This window comes from Pinus tabuliformis, chromosome 6 (assembly GCF_031772625.1).
Source record: "Pinus tabuliformis cultivar Carrire ecotype Pingquan chromosome 6, CPIR1, whole genome shotgun sequence".
Lineage (NCBI taxonomy): Eukaryota > Viridiplantae > Streptophyta > Pinopsida > Pinales > Pinaceae > Pinus > Pinus tabuliformis.
The window spans coordinates 676,744,208-676,763,000 of record NC_142292.1 but is presented as its reverse complement, the minus strand read 5'-3'; the positions used below and the strand labels follow the sequence as shown (position 1 = coordinate 676,763,000).

Here is an 18,793-nt window from a genome sequence, read left to right as displayed (position 1 = left end):
TCGAAACCCTTTGGGTTTCCGTCCAAAGCAAGATTAAAAAGGGGGGTCTACTGTTTACTCCTTCGGCTAAAGATAAAGGGAAACAGATCATTCATTAATGAGGATCTTATGCACAGAATTTCAATGCCGTACCTGGCTAAAGAACTCCCAAAGCCACCCGTCTGTACTTCCAGAGCTCCCGATACCACGCGCAGGATTTCAGAAAAACAGAGTCGCTGGATTGCTGTTGTCGATTTTGCTTTTGTCTAAAGGATTTGATGTAGAAAGATCAAGAGGATGCGTTGAACTTGCATTGAGAATTGGACTGAGAATTGTAGGTATGAGTCAATAGGACGAAATTTGAAGGGAAGTTAAGATGTAAGGTGAATCAAGTAGTTTGACTAGCGTTGACTAAGGAAGAAGAATTGATGCAAGAAATTCTTGCAACTTGGTCTTGGAGAGGTTGTTAGGTCAAGGGTCTTGGTCTTGGAATTCATCACTTGAATATTCTATAAGAAGAAGAATTTGTTTGGGTTTTCCTCTCTGATTGGAGAGGTTTTGACCTTGGTTGATCACCTACATCCTGTGTCCCTTGTCTCATTATTATTTATATTTTTATAGTTGTTTGATGAATAGAACACTATAATAATCAAGAGCTAAAGAAGAACCTAATCAAAAGAGACTAAAGACATTCACAAACAACTATCATTACTAGAGAAATCACCTCTTGTCTCTGCCCTGGATTTCTCAACATTGGGTCCGTAAGAGGCACCCATTTGACCCCCCTTTGAAGACTATATAAAGGATACCTCCTCTCCTCATTTGGTACATTTATCTATCTCATGGTGAGTTGTGTTCCAACAAAGAAAGGAAGGATGGAGGGGGCCAAAAATCTTAGGATACTTGGAGCTTGTTTCTGGTTAGCTATTATGATTTTGGTTTTCTAGATGTACTGATGAATTTAACTCTCTCTCATAAGGAAAGACTTTTTTGGGTTTTCCCCTTGTGGGTTATGCCTTGGCCTCGAGCCTAATTTTTGTGTCTCTTGTCTCATTGTCTCATGGTTATTTTTTTAATGCTCTTTCATGCTTATTGGTTGAAATCTTCTTCTATATAATTGCTTAATGATATTGGATGAATGTTATGTGGAATTAAATATTAACTGATCATTAGAAGTAGTTATCATGTCGAAAAAAAATTGTTCTAGCTTGTGCCCTAGAAATATCAACATATATCTCTGCTTCCCTGGAGTCTATGGCTGTGATGACGTTGCCGGAGAATTCAGATCCCTCTGATGCATCTGAAGCTGTTGAGAATTCTCTACCTGATCAGAGTTCTGAAGGAAGTGGCCCTCTGTTGCCTGAGTCCTTGGGTTTTGAAAATTTACATGTGACAGTTTCAAGAGGACACATGCCAACTGCTCCCCCTGAGCCAGAATGGGAGGAAGATGATGTATATTTGAAACATCGAAAGGAAGCATTGGGGATGCTCAGGTATATTTTGCTAGCCTATTTCCATGAAGTCCATTGAATTTTTTTAAGGTGATCATTACTGATAATTGGGAAGGCATGAACATATATTATCATCGCTTGTTTTCAAGCAGGGCTGCAAATCGACATTCAAGGGAAGCTGAAAGAGCTTATTTGCAAAGCGATCACAGCACTGCTAGGAATATTTCTCTAAAATCAAAAGAGGAACATTTGGCTGCAGATAAACTAAATGCTAAGGCAGCTGCAGAAATTCTTCAAATTAGAAATGAAAAACATAAGGACATTTGGAATTTAGATCTCCATGGGCTTCATGCAGCAGAAGTGGTGCAGGCCTTGGAATTGCGATTGGAATTGGGCGCACCCATTGTTTACTACTAAGGGAAAAAGAGGTGGTCACCCTTGGTCGGTGATGGTCCTTGGGGTTCCATACCCACTATATAGGAGCAGCTGAGAGGTGAGGACAGGACAAGACATATCGTAGAAGGAAAAAAGTTCCAATCTTCTTCTCATCTTGTACTGTCCTCCTTGCGAGTCGCTTTCATTCCACGCGAACATTTTATACATGACAGACTCAGTCCGTAGTAGAGTATGTATGTCTTCATAGACTTAGTAGTCAAATAGCTGCACAAAAGTGAGTCCTTTATCCTACAAACAAGAAAATCACATACACCAATTTGATATATAGCTTAACCATAACCTTAAAATTAGATAATAATAATAATTTTTTTTAAATAATTATAAAAACCAAAATAAAGATCAAATAGCAACGGTGGCCATAATAGCACGTTGGCGTTAACCATATTGTGTCACTAGAAGTCTAGTTAGAGATGCCAACGGTGGTAGTTGTAGTAGCGTAATGCGCTCCAATTCTTCAAGTTACAACGGGTAAGTTTTGAATGATGAAATCTTGTAAGTGATTTCATAAGTCGCATATAAGTTAAAGTTAGCAGTTGTATGAAATTAAATATTAATATCTTTGCAGATTCAACTCTACTACATGTCCTAGATAGTGCTTTTAAGTCCAAGAACATTGAGATAATAAATGCAAGTGGGCCCACTCATTGGAATTAAGAATAGGCCCTTGAACTTGACCCAACATGGATATCATAATGAGATTCCTGTTTAATGTGTCAGTGGTGTCAGCATGAAAGATGGGAGTGGGAGCGCAGGTGAGATTCAAATTTTTAACAGAATATCATACCCATTGAATGGGCAACCAAGTTTTTACTCTTATATCTTGTTTGAATTTAACCATTAATACCCAAACTCTTGTGGTTTTCATGTACACCCACTTTGTATTTTTATACCTTGTTTGAATTCGACCGTTAATATCCAAGTTGGGAAAGCTTTTGATTGAATTCTGGGACGCCCAATTAGCAGTTGTTTTATATTGATTGAAATCTGTGATGCCCAATTAGCATTTTCTTAGGTTTTTATGGATTGAAATTCAAACACACCCAATAAGGATTTTAGTTTTGAGGAGTCTTGATTTCAATCAGTCTTGAAGAGACCTGCATTGATGCAGAGGAAATGGATACTGAAATGGCCATGGAGTCTCCAATTAGACAGAAACAGGACACAATACATTTCCCTGGTGCAGTGAAGAGGAGTGCCTACAGATTTGATGGGCAAGGCAATTTCTTTAACAAGGATTGGGATCTGAGCGAAGGGGAGGATGGGGAATTTTGTTGGTACCATGTTGAGCTGCCGAGATCTAATCACAGTTAACGGCGTATGCACGATCCTTGATTAATGACTTCTGCCCCCCTCTGAACCATCAGGATATCCTGTCCCTCGTGAAGAATGGGGCCTTCTGTGGGAATGTCGATGGTGCTCTGGTGTTTAGGGTCAATTCCCCACATCCCACTGTCAGCAAATTCACCCAAAGGCTTGCTGCCAGAATCAGCGAGAAAACCGTGATAACAATATCTCTGGGAAAGTTACCAAAAATGGGATTCTCTCCAACGGGCCAGTCTCCGCTTTCTGAGAACCCTAGTGTGGAGGGTCCGCCATCTCAGCGCCATTATGGAGAACAGGATGAGGAGAGCTCAAAACAAGCCCAAGAGCCCGATAGAATTGACATCAGCAAGCATGATCTAGAGTCTCTGTTGACTATGAATCATTCCGTGCCCACTAGAGTCTCCAATCTCCTTGTGCACATTGTGTACACCTATGTGGATCATCTGCAGGATATGGTAACCGAATTTGAGATGGACTTAAGTACTATAGAGCTTGCATTGGAGAAAGGTAAGCGACTCTTATATCTTGTTTGAATTCAACCATTAATACCCAAATTGCTAAACTCTTATGGTTTTCATGTACACCCACTTTGTATTTTTATACCTTGTTTGAATTCAACCGTTAATATCCAACTTGGGAAAGCTTTTGATTGAATTCTGGGACGCCCAATTAGCAGTTGTTTTATATTGATTGAAATCTGTGACGCCCAATTAGCATTTTCTTAGGTTTTTTTGGATTGAAATTCAAACACACCCAATAAGGATTTTAGTTTTGAGGAGTCTTGATGCCAATCAGTCTTGAAGAGACCAGCATCGATGCAGAGGAAATGGATCCTGAAATGGCCATGGGGTCTCCAATTAGACAGAAACAGAAGCACACAACAGATTTCCCTGGTGCTGTGGAGAAGAGTGCAACAATTCTCAAATTTAATCTTGGGTAACGAAAGTGAATGAATCATTTCAGAAGATTGTTTCTCACCTCTTTCCTTCAAACAAGTTTTATCCTTGATCCATTTTGGTTTCCTTAAATACAATTCAAGTCTCTTGATTTCAGGATGATTCCATTTCCTGGTTGACTGTAATCCCAAGAATATTCTGGATCTTTCCTGTAAAATTGTAAATTCCACCTATCAACCAAGAAGGATTTGCAACTTGTTTGGGCAACGGATGTTTTAATCCCCAAGACATCCTCGCTTTCTCCCTCTCCAGCTGCCCTCTAGCTTGCTCTTTTGTTCCTAATGTAATTTTTTTATTTTAATTCTTGCTTTTCTCAAGCCCTTATAAGGGGTTGGGTAAATAACTGGGTTAATTGTTGCAAAAGCTGTTCTCTGAGAAACAGCTACAATGGCAATTATGAAAGAGTGCATCCATGTAAAAACCAACCCATCTAGTAGTTTTGACACACAGCCCCGTTATTTGATTTGTAAGAGATACTGGTACTGGTAAATTAGGGTCAAGCCCAAGTTGGTCTAACTTTTTCTAGAGGAATATTGATGCTTACTATATCTCTTGTACCTGAAAGAATGTACAGAGAAGCTTGTGGTACAAATAGGCTTCTAGGTAGGATCTAGTGCTAAGCTGAAGTTTTCAATCTGTGTTCTAGGAATCTGGCTCTAACTAGAGAGGGCATAATTGGGGTTGAAGCTTAGATGAAGTTGAACAGCTATGCATATTTTTAGATGAAGAATTTTAACATGTAAGTATGTTCATTGTCATTTTTGTCACTATGCTGAATGCAAATGTATATAAGTGTTGTGTTTGGTCCCGGAGTTTTTCAGCATAGAATGAACAAAATATCTTGGATTGTGAAAATTTTCACTAAAGTTTTTTTTGTCTTGACATGTTTTAAGGCAAGGCTGAAGGGCCTCAGGATATTAAGAATTCAAGTCATGTAATGGATGAATTTAAGGAATAGCGGTGTTTCCATTAAGTTGGTTTCCTCATGCATCATTCTTGATTCCCTATGATTATAGGTGGTTACTCATTGAAGAAGCAGACATTGGATGAGAGGCAGTTCCATAAAAAGCATTTGAATTTACAGCATCTTTTGCAGGTCAGTTTTCTCTATCACTGGGATGACGAGTTTGAGCAGCTGAATTATGGGAAAGCTATGAATGTGCTTTCTGCATTAAAAAGTGACCTAAATCAATAACTGATTTGTTGCAGGTTATTCATTATGGACAGCATGTTTTCTCTAAAGTTAAAGATACATGTGCTCAAATAACATGGTTCGCAATGGAGGACATTAGAGAATTAGAGGTGCTGGTTGCTCGTCTGAGGTGGCTCAAAGAACATGTGGGGTTAACTGTAAACCGTGTAACTGCAATTCAGACAGACCTTGATAGCTGGCAGGCAGAACAAGTCAATAGGAAGTTTTATTACCTGTCATTGCTATCAGTGATCTTTCTTCCGTTGTCAATAATCACGGGAGGTAAGGCTTACCAAGTACAAGCTGCCTCATCTCTTTGATTTATAATAAGCCTGCCATTCCTATTCTTGTTGGCTTTCTTTGATACACATTTTATTCTTCATTATCTTTCAGTACTTTCTTCCCTGGCTATTATCTTATTTGTTTCCATGATTGGGTTTAGATTCTAATTCACATCACTTTTATCCTTTTCATTCTTTTACTCTAAAATCTTCCTGAAATTAAATATCACCTCTTAGGCTTATTTATCATGTTTGTTTATCTTTATGGCAGTTACTAAAGTCAAGGTTCTGATCAAGATTTCTATGACGTAGATTTTGCACTGGCACCTAGACCAGTTTTGCTTTAGCCAATAAATTGATTGCAATCTGTTTAAAAACTAATATAACATTTTGTGTGGATTGTGATGTTGCAGTCTTTGGAATGAATGTTGGAGATGTCCCATGGACTGGACAAAAGGACCCTACTTTAAAACATGGGTTTCGCAATGTTCTTCTCATTTGTGCTGCAATATTGGTTCCATTTCTGTCATACTTTGGGCTATAATAAGAAATCACAGACTGAGTGAAAACGGAACACACTGACTTCATTCGATGGCCGAAGTGGTTTTTACACATATCAGAGAACTTTATGGAGTCAGACGCTTCTCGAGGAAGCAATCCATCTCTCAAGGCATCACCGAATCTTCCAGAATAGACTGAGTGAAAACGGAACACACTGACTTCATTCGATGGCCGAAGTGGTTTTTACACATATCAGAGAACTTTATGGAGTCAGACGCTTCTCGAGGAAGCAATCCATCTCTCAAGGCATCACCGAATCTTCCAGAATAGTTTAGTAGCTGCATTAATGGCGAGTACACCCCCCCTTAATTAATTTCAACCATATGACAAATATATTATAGCATGATACATAAGATATTGTAAACATACTCTTAATTGTTATCCTTGTTGGTCTAAGTTTCAGCGAAGCTTACAATGTAATCTTGATTTTCTACAACACACAACTTCTACAAAACTTCTGAGCCATATAGCTTCAAATACAACGAAAATCGCTGATGAATACCAAAATGAAATATCAGATTGCATGAGTTTTAGCGAAGGCTTGCAGAGAAGTTGTACTGGAATTGTTGTTCTCTATATCTCTGCACCATAACGCTAAACACGATTGTTATACAATTTTTGTAATGGAATTCCATTTTATTTTGAATAATTGTCACAAAAAGTGCAAAGAGCAACATACAGCTCTTTAAGGTTTTTTTAGTTTTGATAGCCAATCTGGAACTGTGCCATTCACGTTGTTGTTTTGTAGATGTCTACACAACCAGTGAACAAATAATCACAACTTGCTTTGTAATATTCGTGCTCTTTTTCCAAATATACATAATTGGCTAAAGATCAAATGACCTAGAAAGTGGAGGTTTATGTTTAAAGAAAATACTTACATTCTCTCCAATATGGTTAAATTGGAAAGGTCCAGTCAGATGGTTATTGTTAGGTGACCTGTTAATTTCAACACAGTAAAATATTCAAATGGAAGTGGCACAATCAGATTTTATTTTAACAACCAAATACTTTTAACCCAAAATTAAGAATCCTAATCTACACAATTTCTATTTTATTTTAACCCAAAATTAATACCATTGCTATGAATTTTTAATTTGTACGCACAACCCTCCAGCCAAAAGTTGGATGTAGGCTAGTATATATGTATATCATAGACTGTATGTTGATAATATTATCTGCAGTTTCACCATGCATCAATATGGAATAATATATGCAAATTTAATAAACTCCACCGCGACACTTTATACTTGCAGTGCTGTTGGTGTTTTTAAAATATGAACTTTGGTGTTTTTAAAATATGAACTTTTCAGAAAGCATTCTAACAGGTAAACAATAATAAAACGTGTTACATGCCTAAGCACTCCCTTCCCTGTGACAAATCTAAAGGTGACATTTAAATAGCTGGTCCATTATTTCATAACAACAAAGGCTTATTTTCCTTTTCCAATGTTTGGCATAAAGTTATTATAAGCCCAAAATAAAACAGACATATCAATGGGTCAGCCATCAAAGGAACAATAGGAAAGAAAACTACACGAGCATTGAGAATCATTAAGCAATTGCAGATAAGCATTAAAAATTTATTAAAAAAAAAAACATTCTTAATATTACCTGCCCATAACTCGCACATCAAGAGATTTTTTCATCGAGCTTTCCTCTGATGATACAATTGGTTTTATTCGATCCTCATTGCTCTCAGAAATCGACAAATTATAAACAAAGGAAGATAGCAGAGGGTCTGGTACTGCACTGTTAGCAGCCACTACTGCAATTGACCAAAATACCCTAAATACCATCCTCGCAATCAAGGAATTGTCCTGTGGATTTCGTGGGATATGCATTTCATTGAAAGCACAAAAAGGAACCCAGGTTCAAAACCCCTCAACGATATGGTACCACATTCATGCCATCGACATTGTTAATTACCTTATGTGTGACTGCTTTTAATCCTGGATTGCAAGAGATAAGTCTATTAATTTGGATTGCAGACATACTGCTGAATTATATATAGCTAACAGATTTAAGATTTTTGTCGGAACAGTTGTTAGAGTGTAGATTTTTAAATCCTGCTGATACTGCTGAATTATATCCTCTGCTATCTTCCTTTGTTTATAAATGTGTCGATTTCTGAAAGCAATGAGGATCAAATCAAACCAATTGTATCATCAGAGAAAGCTCGATGAAAAAATCTCTTGATGTGCAAGTTATGGGCAGGTAGCATTAAGAATGTTTTTTTTTAATAAATTTTTAATGCTTATCTACAATTGCTTAATGATTCTCAATGCTCATGTAGTTTTCTTTCCTATTGTTCCTTTGATTGCTGACCCATTGATATGTCTGTTTTATTTTGGGCTTATAATAACTTTATGCCAAACATTGGAAAAGGAAAATAAGCCTTTGTTGTTATGAAATAATGGACCAGCTATTAAGCCTTTGTTGTTATGAAATAATGGACCAGCGATTGAAATGTCACCTTTAGATTTGTCACAGGGAAGGGAGTGCTTAGGCATGTAACACGTTTTATTATTGTTTACCTGTTAGAATGCTTTCTGAAAAGTTCATATTTTAAAAACACCAACAGCACTGCAAGTATAAAGTGTCGCGCTGGAGTTTATTAAATTTGCATATATTATTCCATATTGATGCATGGTGAAACTGCAGATAATATTATCAACATACAGTTTATGATATACATATATACTAGCCTACATCCAACTTTTGGCTGGAGGGTTGTGCGTACAAACTAAAAATTCATAGCAATGGTATTAATTTTGGGTTAAAATAAAATAGAAATTGTGTTGATTAGGATTCTTAATTTTGGGTTAAAAGTATTTTGCTGTTAAAATAAAATCTGATTGTGCCACTTCCATTTGAATATTTTATTATGTTGAAATTAGCAGGTCACCTAACAATAACTATCTGACTGGACCTTTCCAATTTAACCATATTGGAGAGAATGTAAGTATTTTCTTTAAACATAAACCTCCACTTTCTAGGTCATTTGATCTTTAGCCAATTATGTATATTTGGAAAAAGAGCACGAATATTACAAAGCAAGTTGTGATTATTTGTTCACTGGTTGTGTAGACATCTACAAAACAACAACGTGAATGGCATAGTTCCAGATTGGCTATCAAAACTAAAAAAACCTTAAAGAGCTGTATGTTGCTCTTTGCACTTTTTGTGACAATTATTCAAAATAAAATGGAATTCCATTACCAAAATTGTATAACAATCGTGTTTAGCGTTATGGTGCAGATATATAGAGAACAACAATTCCAGTACAACTTCTCTGCAAGCCTTCACTAAAACTCATGCAATCTGATATTTCATTTTGGTATTCATCAACAATTTTCGTTGTATTTGAAGCTATATGGCTCAGAGGTTTTGTAGAAGTTATGTGTTGTAGAAAATCAAGATTACATTGTAAGCTTAGCTGAAACTTAGACCAACAGGGATAACAATTAAGAATATGTTTACAATATCTTATGTATCATGCTATAATATATTTGTCATATGGTTGAAATTAAGGGGGAGTGTACTCGCCATTAATGCAGCTACCTTTGTCCAATTCAAGCTCTATAAGTACTCAACTCCATCTCAAATTCGGTTACCATATCCTGCAGATGATCCACATAGGTGTACACAATGTGCACAAGGAGATTGGAGACTCTAGTGGGCACAGGGTTATCAGCTTCCTCGGAATGATTCATAGTCAACAGAGACTCCAGATCATGCTTGCTGATGTCAATTCTAAAATATTTTAAAATACATATTTATGAATTAAAGATTATAAGTTAATTAAAATGTTATAATAATTTCTTTTTTTTAATAAATAATACTTATTGACATATGGATATGATATAATTTTATGGAAAAAAAATTTATATATAATTTATAAAAAAATTGACAAAATTCAACGTAGACATTAAACTTATTATTTAAATCTCATTTATTATTATCATATTTTTTTATAAAGAAGAAATACATTGAATATAAAGAATAGATTTTAATCATGGAAATAATAGTATCTATATTAATACCAAATAATAATGTTTATGTTAATGTGATTATAATAATGATAATTCATGTTCATTGAGATCAAAATTAGTTTATCTCATTTTTAAAAACCAAGATTATTTAAATTTTTTAAAAATTTTGTTTTTAAAAGGGAAAGTTTATTTAAATTCATTGAAATCTTGTTTTTATGCTTTAAAAGTTGTAAGAGAAGTATTCCAAGATTATCATAGTTTTTTAGATTTGGGAGGTTAGAAAGGTAAATGAGTTTTAATTTGAGAAATTGATTTTCATCTTCAACCATCACAAAGGTGACAGATTTTTACATCCCACGGTTTTAGGAATTTTCCCAATGACCATTGTAGTTATGTAGTTCATGGGAGTTGGTTCTTGTTTTAGTAATGTTGATTTCTTTTTTATACTAGTTAGAACTAAAAGATATTTTTGATCTTTTAGAATCCGGGTTACTCCCTCGTAATATCTTGGCTTCCTTTTAATGTCTAACTCTTCATTGCACCACAAATCCTCTTTAAATTTAGATACAATTATATTTTTAATATTGTCTATATGGGTAGGATGACATCCTCCTATATTCCCTAATGATTTAACCAACACATCATCTTGATGCCATCTTTGCTTAAGGTGTTGATAGTAATGGATAGAGTTCAAATTTTTTTTGGGGATTCTCTTATCATCCATGTTGTTTATCTTGTTCATGTACATTAGGTCCTTAACCATAGTTGATCTATAAACTATCATGGATATTCCACTAGATAGTCCATCAAAACATATATGTTACTTAAATATAAATCTATACTATGAAGGGTTAATTCCTTTAGATTCTGGTTCATTTCCGCTCATTCTGGAACCGTCTGCATTAACTTGGGTGATGTCGGTGCCATGGCTTACAGTCACTCGGGCCAGCCTCTACTCACACCCAGGCATGCTTTCTGTGCCCTGCTCGGCCTCGACGTGGTCTTGATCGACATCGCCCCTGTTCTGCCCGCCCTCAAACGCAACGTGAAGAAAAACACGGCGGCGACCTCACTCGCCTCGGTCGGAAAACCGGGATCCGGCGTTAGAAGAGTGAAGATTTCTCATGGAATCTGATGATCGGAGAGAATATCAAGCAAGGGCGGTTTGATGAAGCCCTTGATATCTATTGCCAAATGTGTGCAGTGGATGTGGATATACAGGCGGATGAGTTCACATTTACTCGTGTTCTCAAGGCCTGTGGAGCAATATCAGCTCTCCGACTGGGTAAGGAGATCCATGAGCGTATACTTAGAAGTGGGCTTAGTTCATATGTTTTTGTAGGGAATGCTCTCATTTCAATGTATTCCAAGTGTAGGCGTATAGAGGATGCACGCAAAGTGTTTGACAATATGTCTGAACAGAATGTGGTCTCCTGGAACGCCATAATTGTGGGTTATGCTCAGAACAATCGTGGTGAAGAGGCATTGGAATTGTTTCGTGTGATGCAAATCTCAGGCACTGCATCGGTTTCGGCAACCATGGCATGTGTTATTCCAGTCTGTGCTAGACTAACAGCTTTGCAGCAGGGCAAGGAAATCCACGCTTATGCAACACGAAGGGGATTTGGATCAGATGCATTAGTGGGGAATTCACTCATTGACATGTATGCAAAATGTGGAAGCTTGACGGAAGCGCTCTAGATGTTTGAGAAATTCTCACAGCAAAGTGTGTCTTCCTGGACTTCTGCCATTAGAGCTTATGCTTCAAATGGTAATCATGTCAAGGCATTGGACCTGTTTTATAAAATGAATCTGCAAGGTTTCAGTCCCGATGTGGTAACCCTTACAAGCATCCTTTCAGTGTGTGCCCGATCAGGAGCTCTGCAGCATGGCAAGGACATCCATGACTATATAACTAGATATGGTTTTGACTCTGTTATTGCTGTGGGGAATGCACTCATAGACATGTATGTCAAGTGTGGGGATATGGAAGGTGCTCATGGTGTATTTTGTAGAATGTCTCAAAGGGATGCGATCACATGGAATACAATTATAGCAGGTTACTCACAGAATGCACAGCCTGAAGAGGCATTGCAATATTTTCGGCACCTGCAACTAACACTGAAGCCAAACCCATTAACCATTTCATGTGTTCTCCCAGCATGCACCAGCCTAGCAGCTTTGCAACTAGGCAAGGAAATTCATGGTTACACAATTAGAAATGATTTATTATCTGATGTATTTGTGGGAAACGCCCTGACAGACATGTATGCTAAATGTGGGAGCATAAAATATGCACGCAAGTTGTTTGACAACCTGTCTCAAAAAGATGTTGTCTCATGGACCATAATGATTGCAGCGTATGTTAAGAATGGGCATGACCAGGAGGTTTGTGGATTGAAATGGTCTCTTTCTGGCCAACAACTTGCAAGTGGGGGGAATGAAAATCTATTGTACATTTGGGATCAGAGCATGGCATCCCATAATTCTACCTCTCAATATCTCCACCGCTTAGATGAACATTGTGCAGCAGTCAAGGCCTTGGCATGATGCCCCTTCCAAATCAATCTTTTAGCATGTGGTGGAGGGAGTGCAGACAGGTCTATAAAGTTTTGGAGTACTCACACAGGTGCCTGCTTAAATACCGTAGACACTCATTTCCAAGTTTGTTCATTACTCTGGAATAGGCATGAACGTGAGTTACTGAGTTCACATGGATTTAGTCAGAACCAGTGAACCTTATGGAAGTACCCATCCGAGGTGAAGATTACTGAACTTACAGTAAATACTTCTCGAGTTCTTCATCTGGCATTGTTATGGAAATTGATTTATTTTTATGAGTACTTATGCATTCATCTTTCGTTTTATGAATGGATTTGTCCTCATGATCCTTCTTATGCCTTACCTCTTCATAGCCCTGATGGGTACACAGTTGCATCAGCTGCAACAGATGAAACACTCAGGTTTTGGAAAGTATTTGGAGTTACTGATACCTCAAAAAGGGCGAAGAGTAAAGATGAAAATGGGGCTTTCAGCAAGTGTCATACTTACATCTGCTGGTTTCCAAGGAGAACACAGTCCGTAGTAGGGGCAAGTTCTCATGATCTATCTATTTATTGGGCTGAGGCTCCTCCCTTTTTCTCTTCAACATATGTCATTCTACTCTGAATTTTGCATGTGTGGTGCATAAGAAACTGACATACTAACAATACCAATAGACAAAACATGGTGTGAGCACACATTTTTAGAGCAAATTTTCATTGTCCACACCTAAGGATAGGTAGAAGGCGAGGTAATCAAAAGCCCTTCGTTTCAATGCATGAAATTACATAAGTTGGTAAGGCTAAAATTATATTGAAACTGCCCACATCCTTTCCCCTTTCACATCATACTCCATTTGCCTCTTTTTAACTTTGTACAACAAGAAAATGGGAATTGAATTACTCCTCTTTTCCAGATCGCTGCATTTAGATGGGTTGGTCAGGCTGCAAATAAATAGAAACTGCCCATGATAGTCTGCAATCTGGCCACTGTTGTGTGACTGATGGAATTTGATTGTTGTTATGGTCTGGCCGCTGTTTTCAGGGTCATGTTTCTGACAAGAGGGAGGACCCATATAGCTCTTATTACAAACATCAGCTTGGCCCCATATAGTTCTTCTATATGCCTGGACTGAACGAATGTGTCAACTTTCAGATTCAATAGCTATACATGGTGTTTAAATAGCGTGTTCGCTATATGCAATGGCTGCTATTCAACATCCCTAAAATGTGTAGAAATGCACAAGCACAGTGAGTACACCCGAATATAGCATATTAAAGAAAAAAAAATTGTGCCTTGTTCACAGAATAGTTAATATATCATATATTATTACAAAGCCATAAGGAGTCCAGTAAGTGAGCGAAATACATGGCAAATGCCTCGATTGACCCACATCTCTTAATGTGTAGGATCAGTATTAGGATTGGCTGGGAAATGTTCCTATTTCATTGATGTTTTGACGGTACTGTAAGACTATAAGCATCTTTGAGCCGCTTGAGGTGCTTCCGAATTTGAACAATATGTAGCTTGTCCCTGAATCAAATAACAAGCATTTTGTTAACGTGGACTACCTTGGGTGGCTAATATGAGAGGCTATTCTCGCCCCCGTGTAGGTTGTGCCCTTATTATTGTTTCACCATCAACAGTTAGCCTTGTTAGATTAGATTCCGCATTCATGTCACATCTTCTTTGACTAGAATTTTGTATTGTGGTGAAATTGATGAATTGCAGGTACTCCTATCACGGGAAAAAGAAACCTCCTGTTCTATTATGGAGACAACCTTGACAACGAATGCCATTCCTCTATTGCTGAATGGTTGCACCGAGATTCAACCACTACTTCAGATAATCAATGTCGGTTCCGTTACCTCATTGAAAACAACATCCTCGCACTTCCACATTACTCTATCTGATGGAACACATCAACATAAAACTTTGCTACCATCTGCATATGGCCCACAAGTTGTCTTTGGAGACATCCAAATTGGCTCATTAATTCTGCTCAAAAAAGCAGCTTGCACAGTGCTCCAAAACTCCTCGTAAGGCCCACCATTTGAAATCACCCTCTTTTACTTTTTCCCGCCTAGACGTTTTTTGCATCAAAAGAAGGAAAATGGAATCTTCATTAATTCATTTCTTACTTGTTTACATAAGGTCCATCCGAGTCGTTGAGCTGTGAAGCGCTCAGCAGCGTTGATGAAGGACACATCGACATTGCAACATGCACAGGTGGGTTCAGCCCAATTTAGCTCTTCGTCAACTGAAGATATCTTGCCCTCTGTAGTTACTCCACCAACTACAACAACAACTACAACAATTCCATTCACGGCACTCAACCCTTACCGGAAATATTGGTCAATCCAAGGTAGGGCATCTACAAAGACATCATTGAAGGCGTACAACAATGTGCAAGGCTCAGGAAAAGTTTTCGGATTTGACCTTATCAACCGTGATAAGGAAGAGATCCACCTTTCTGCATTTGCTGAATTGACTGAATCTCTTTACAATCTAATTCAGGTTGGGCAACTATACATTGTCTCAAATGGCACAGTGAGAGAAGCAAATCCAAACTACAACCACCTCAAGAACAAATGGGAGATTTACTTGTTTGCTGCTTCCACTATCAATCCATGTCCCACAGATGATCCAACGTTTCCTTACCAAAGCTTTCACTTCAAGACTATTGCTGAAGTAAAAAGTGCAACTCCAAATACAAATGTGGATGTCATTGGTGTTGTTACCTCCACGTCACCTGCATCAACAATTCGACGAAAATATGGAAGTGAAACATTAAGGAAAACACTCATACTAAAGGACAAGTCGGGTTTTAGCATTGATGTAACATTATGGGGAGACCACTGTGACTATATAGGACAGAATCTTTCTGAATTCTACTCTTTCGACAACCCACCAATTCTTGCAATCAAAGGAGGTCGCGTGTCTGAATTTAATGGCACCACAATAGGGACGATACCAACGAGCACTCTCACAATAAATCCACAAGTTGACGAAACTCACCAACTACATGCATGGTTCCGTGAAACCGGCTATAGCTCTTCTTCTCCATCTTTGAGCAGAAACTATGGTGTTGCTTCGAAACGTGCCCTACCACGAAAGACGTTTCATGAAATTGCTGGCATGCAGCCCTCTGATAAAGCAATCTGGGTTTCTGTTCGAGCAACAATTACTGCTCTTCATATGGACGACTTCTACTTTCTAGCATGTCCATTAGATTTCAATGGAAAACAATGCATGAAGAAGGTTGTGGAGCATTCTAACAATCTTTGGCATTGTACAAAATGTAACGGTGACTTCCCAGAATGTGACTACCGTTACAAACTTAAAATTGAGCTACATGACCACACCAGGAATCTACAAAACATCACAATTTTCAATGATGCAGGGAACGAGCTCATGGGCATCACGGAAAAAGACCTATTCCTACTTTCTATCGAACCAACTGATCTACAGGAAATTTGTGGCCGGATTTCAGGGCACCGCTTCCAGCGAACACTTTCCATTAAAACAGATTACTTCAACGGTGTTCAACGCTTGCAACCAATACTGATCAATTCAGAAGAAATTCAATATGCCTCTGCATGCAAGGAAGCACTCACTAACATTTAAGCACTGTCTGCTTCAAAACGACCTATTGTTCGCCGCCTTTGACCTTTTTCTTAGGGCTTCATCTACCACGCCTGTTTGTACATAAACAAACATTTCCACACACCTAATTGTCTCATCTTGTTGTAAATTACACACCCATGTTATTATGATGCAACCTGTAGTTTCCAGTGCAAATACTCTCTTCCAGTCATTCCAACATATGTATGTTTGTCATTTACATTTTCCATAATATAGATATCAACATTTGTAAAGGGTCACTACATATGTTTCTCGTTCGTTGTCTACATGCTATTTATTGATCCTTTGCTTGCTAAGCTATTCATTTTATCGCTCAAACATGTCAAACAAAAAGTTATGCTCACCAACAACTTATGGGTACATGCAGGCCTTGTCAATGGCGCGCTTGGGAAGGTCATCTCAATATTTTATTCAATTGACTCAAAGCCCCCAGCATTACCATCCTTTGTGGTTGTTGACTTTCGACAATACAAAGGAACGTTGTGGGATATTTCACACCCAACATATGTACCCATTCCTCCCATCACAAGGGGTGCACGCCGTCAGATACCACTTCAAATGGCATGGGCTTTAACGATACACAAGTCACAAGGAATGACATTAGGCAAAGCAACAGTGGACATCGGCACCAGAGAACGACAAGGGCTAACATTCACTGCAATTTCAAGAGTGCGGTCACTAGCAGACATACACATCAATCCAGCATTCCCATTCTCCCGCATTGCACAAATGCACAAGAATCCATATCTTAAGCGTAAAAAGCAAGAGGAATCATTCCTTGCATCAAAATCTATTCAGGATAATACACTTTAACCAATCGTACAACCTGTCATCCAAAATTACCCACATGGTAAACACCACTCACTACATAACGAAGTTTCACATAGATTTGCTTGCTATTACATTTAGTTTCATATGATTTTATACTCGTTTGGAATCGTTAATTTATTTTGAATATTCAAACAAAATCGTCAAACATATTCATTGTCACTTACAATGTTTCCTTTTTGGATGGCAACAGGTATGAATACATACTACCTACGAAGGTTGTATGAGTGTTGCGAAGAAATTCAGCAACAAGAACTTACGCTACAAGATATGCAGACAAGGATCCTGCCACAACAATCAATGCCACTTTACCGTTTGTGCCCAACCATTAAGTTGTCAAAGAAAATAAGGAAAATACTTAAGATAACAATTCACATTCATGAAAGGGATGCACACAGGCAAATGCGCCATCAATTGCAGGAACAACTCGCACAATATGGCACCACAATAAACACTCACTGGTGTTGCCAATGCCATGGCCCATCATGCATATATGATTAGCTGCTCATTCTCAATCACATCTCTACATAATAGAATGCTTTTATTGTACATATGTTTAGAAGCCAACAAATACTTTCATTGTATATATGTTTAGTTATATCTTTCCAAACACATCTCCATGTCTAGAGTGACTTGTCCCTGTCGACTTCAGGGTCTTCAGATTATTATGGATGTTGAGCATTTTAGCTCTGGACCAAACTCTGTTGTTTTGTTCTCGTTTTGTTAAGATCTATTTATGCAAATCATGGAATTACAGTGTTTAAATTTCTCTTCATAGTTTACAGTGGTTATATTCTCCACAGAGTTTTGTATGACTGTGAATGTAATCAGTAAATAGGTTGGGCGTTTTCTTTTCCTTGTAGTATACATATATGCATTTTGGTATTTTATGGCTAAACACTTGGTTTGAAATAGTTCTGCAACCATCTCTTGCATGTTCGACATGTAAATAATTCCATTTCTGAAATCACAAAGGAATCTTGTCTGTGCAACGAATATGCATACAGTTTTTAGACTACAATGACATTTCTTCCTCTCTGTGGTGTCATGTTGGTGACTGGAAAAATTGAAGGCCTCTGACATACCATTACTGTTGTTGACCAAGTTAGGTTCACAGGTGAAAATAGTAATTGATTAAACAAGATGTCAGTCATGCAACTACCATGATGTTCTATTGAATGTGGAAGAAGGAGCATTTTCAAAAGGGAAATGATCCTCATGATAAAACCTGGACCACTATGTTTGACAAATTTTGAGCTTCGTTGTTTAGTCTTTCAGTGAACGCAATTGATTAAGAAGCTTGCTTGACTGAAAAGCGTGACATATATTGGACCCGGCCCTGAATAAGGGGTCCTGTGTCTCAAAATCGAGTTCCAAACTCTTTTTCCTTGTGTCTTCAAAAACAGTAGTGGCATCTGCCTGTTTTCCATGACGGCAAAGGTTACTGATCAGAAAATTGTAAGTATCAATACGTGGCACCAACCTATTCTTTAAGATAGCATCCAATATCTCAATCTCTCTGCTGAAGTCAACTATTTATCAAGTGGGTGTCAAAAGATTCACGGCCACATCCCAGCATGGGATT

General features: G+C 37.8%; 3 pseudogenes across 1 annotated transcript; all 3 read left to right on the top strand.

Annotated features, from left to right (window-relative positions):
• The first annotated feature begins 2,727 nt into the window (after positions 1-2,727).
• Positions 2,728-9,950, top strand: LOC149260450 (uncharacterized; annotated as a pseudogene). The gene is made up of 4 exons (XR_016258294.1): positions 2,728-3,716; positions 5,182-5,261; positions 5,375-5,639; positions 6,052-9,950. The product of XR_016258294.1 is annotated as an uncharacterized LOC149260450 (transcript).
• Positions 9,951-11,328: 1,378 nt separating this feature from the next.
• On the top strand, positions 11,329-11,895 carry LOC149260449 (pentatricopeptide repeat-containing protein At4g15720 pseudogene; annotated as a pseudogene).
• LOC149260448 (pentatricopeptide repeat-containing protein DOT4, chloroplastic pseudogene) lies at positions 11,896-12,744 on the top strand (annotated as a pseudogene).
• The last annotated feature ends 6,049 nt before the right edge of the window (positions 12,745-18,793 follow it).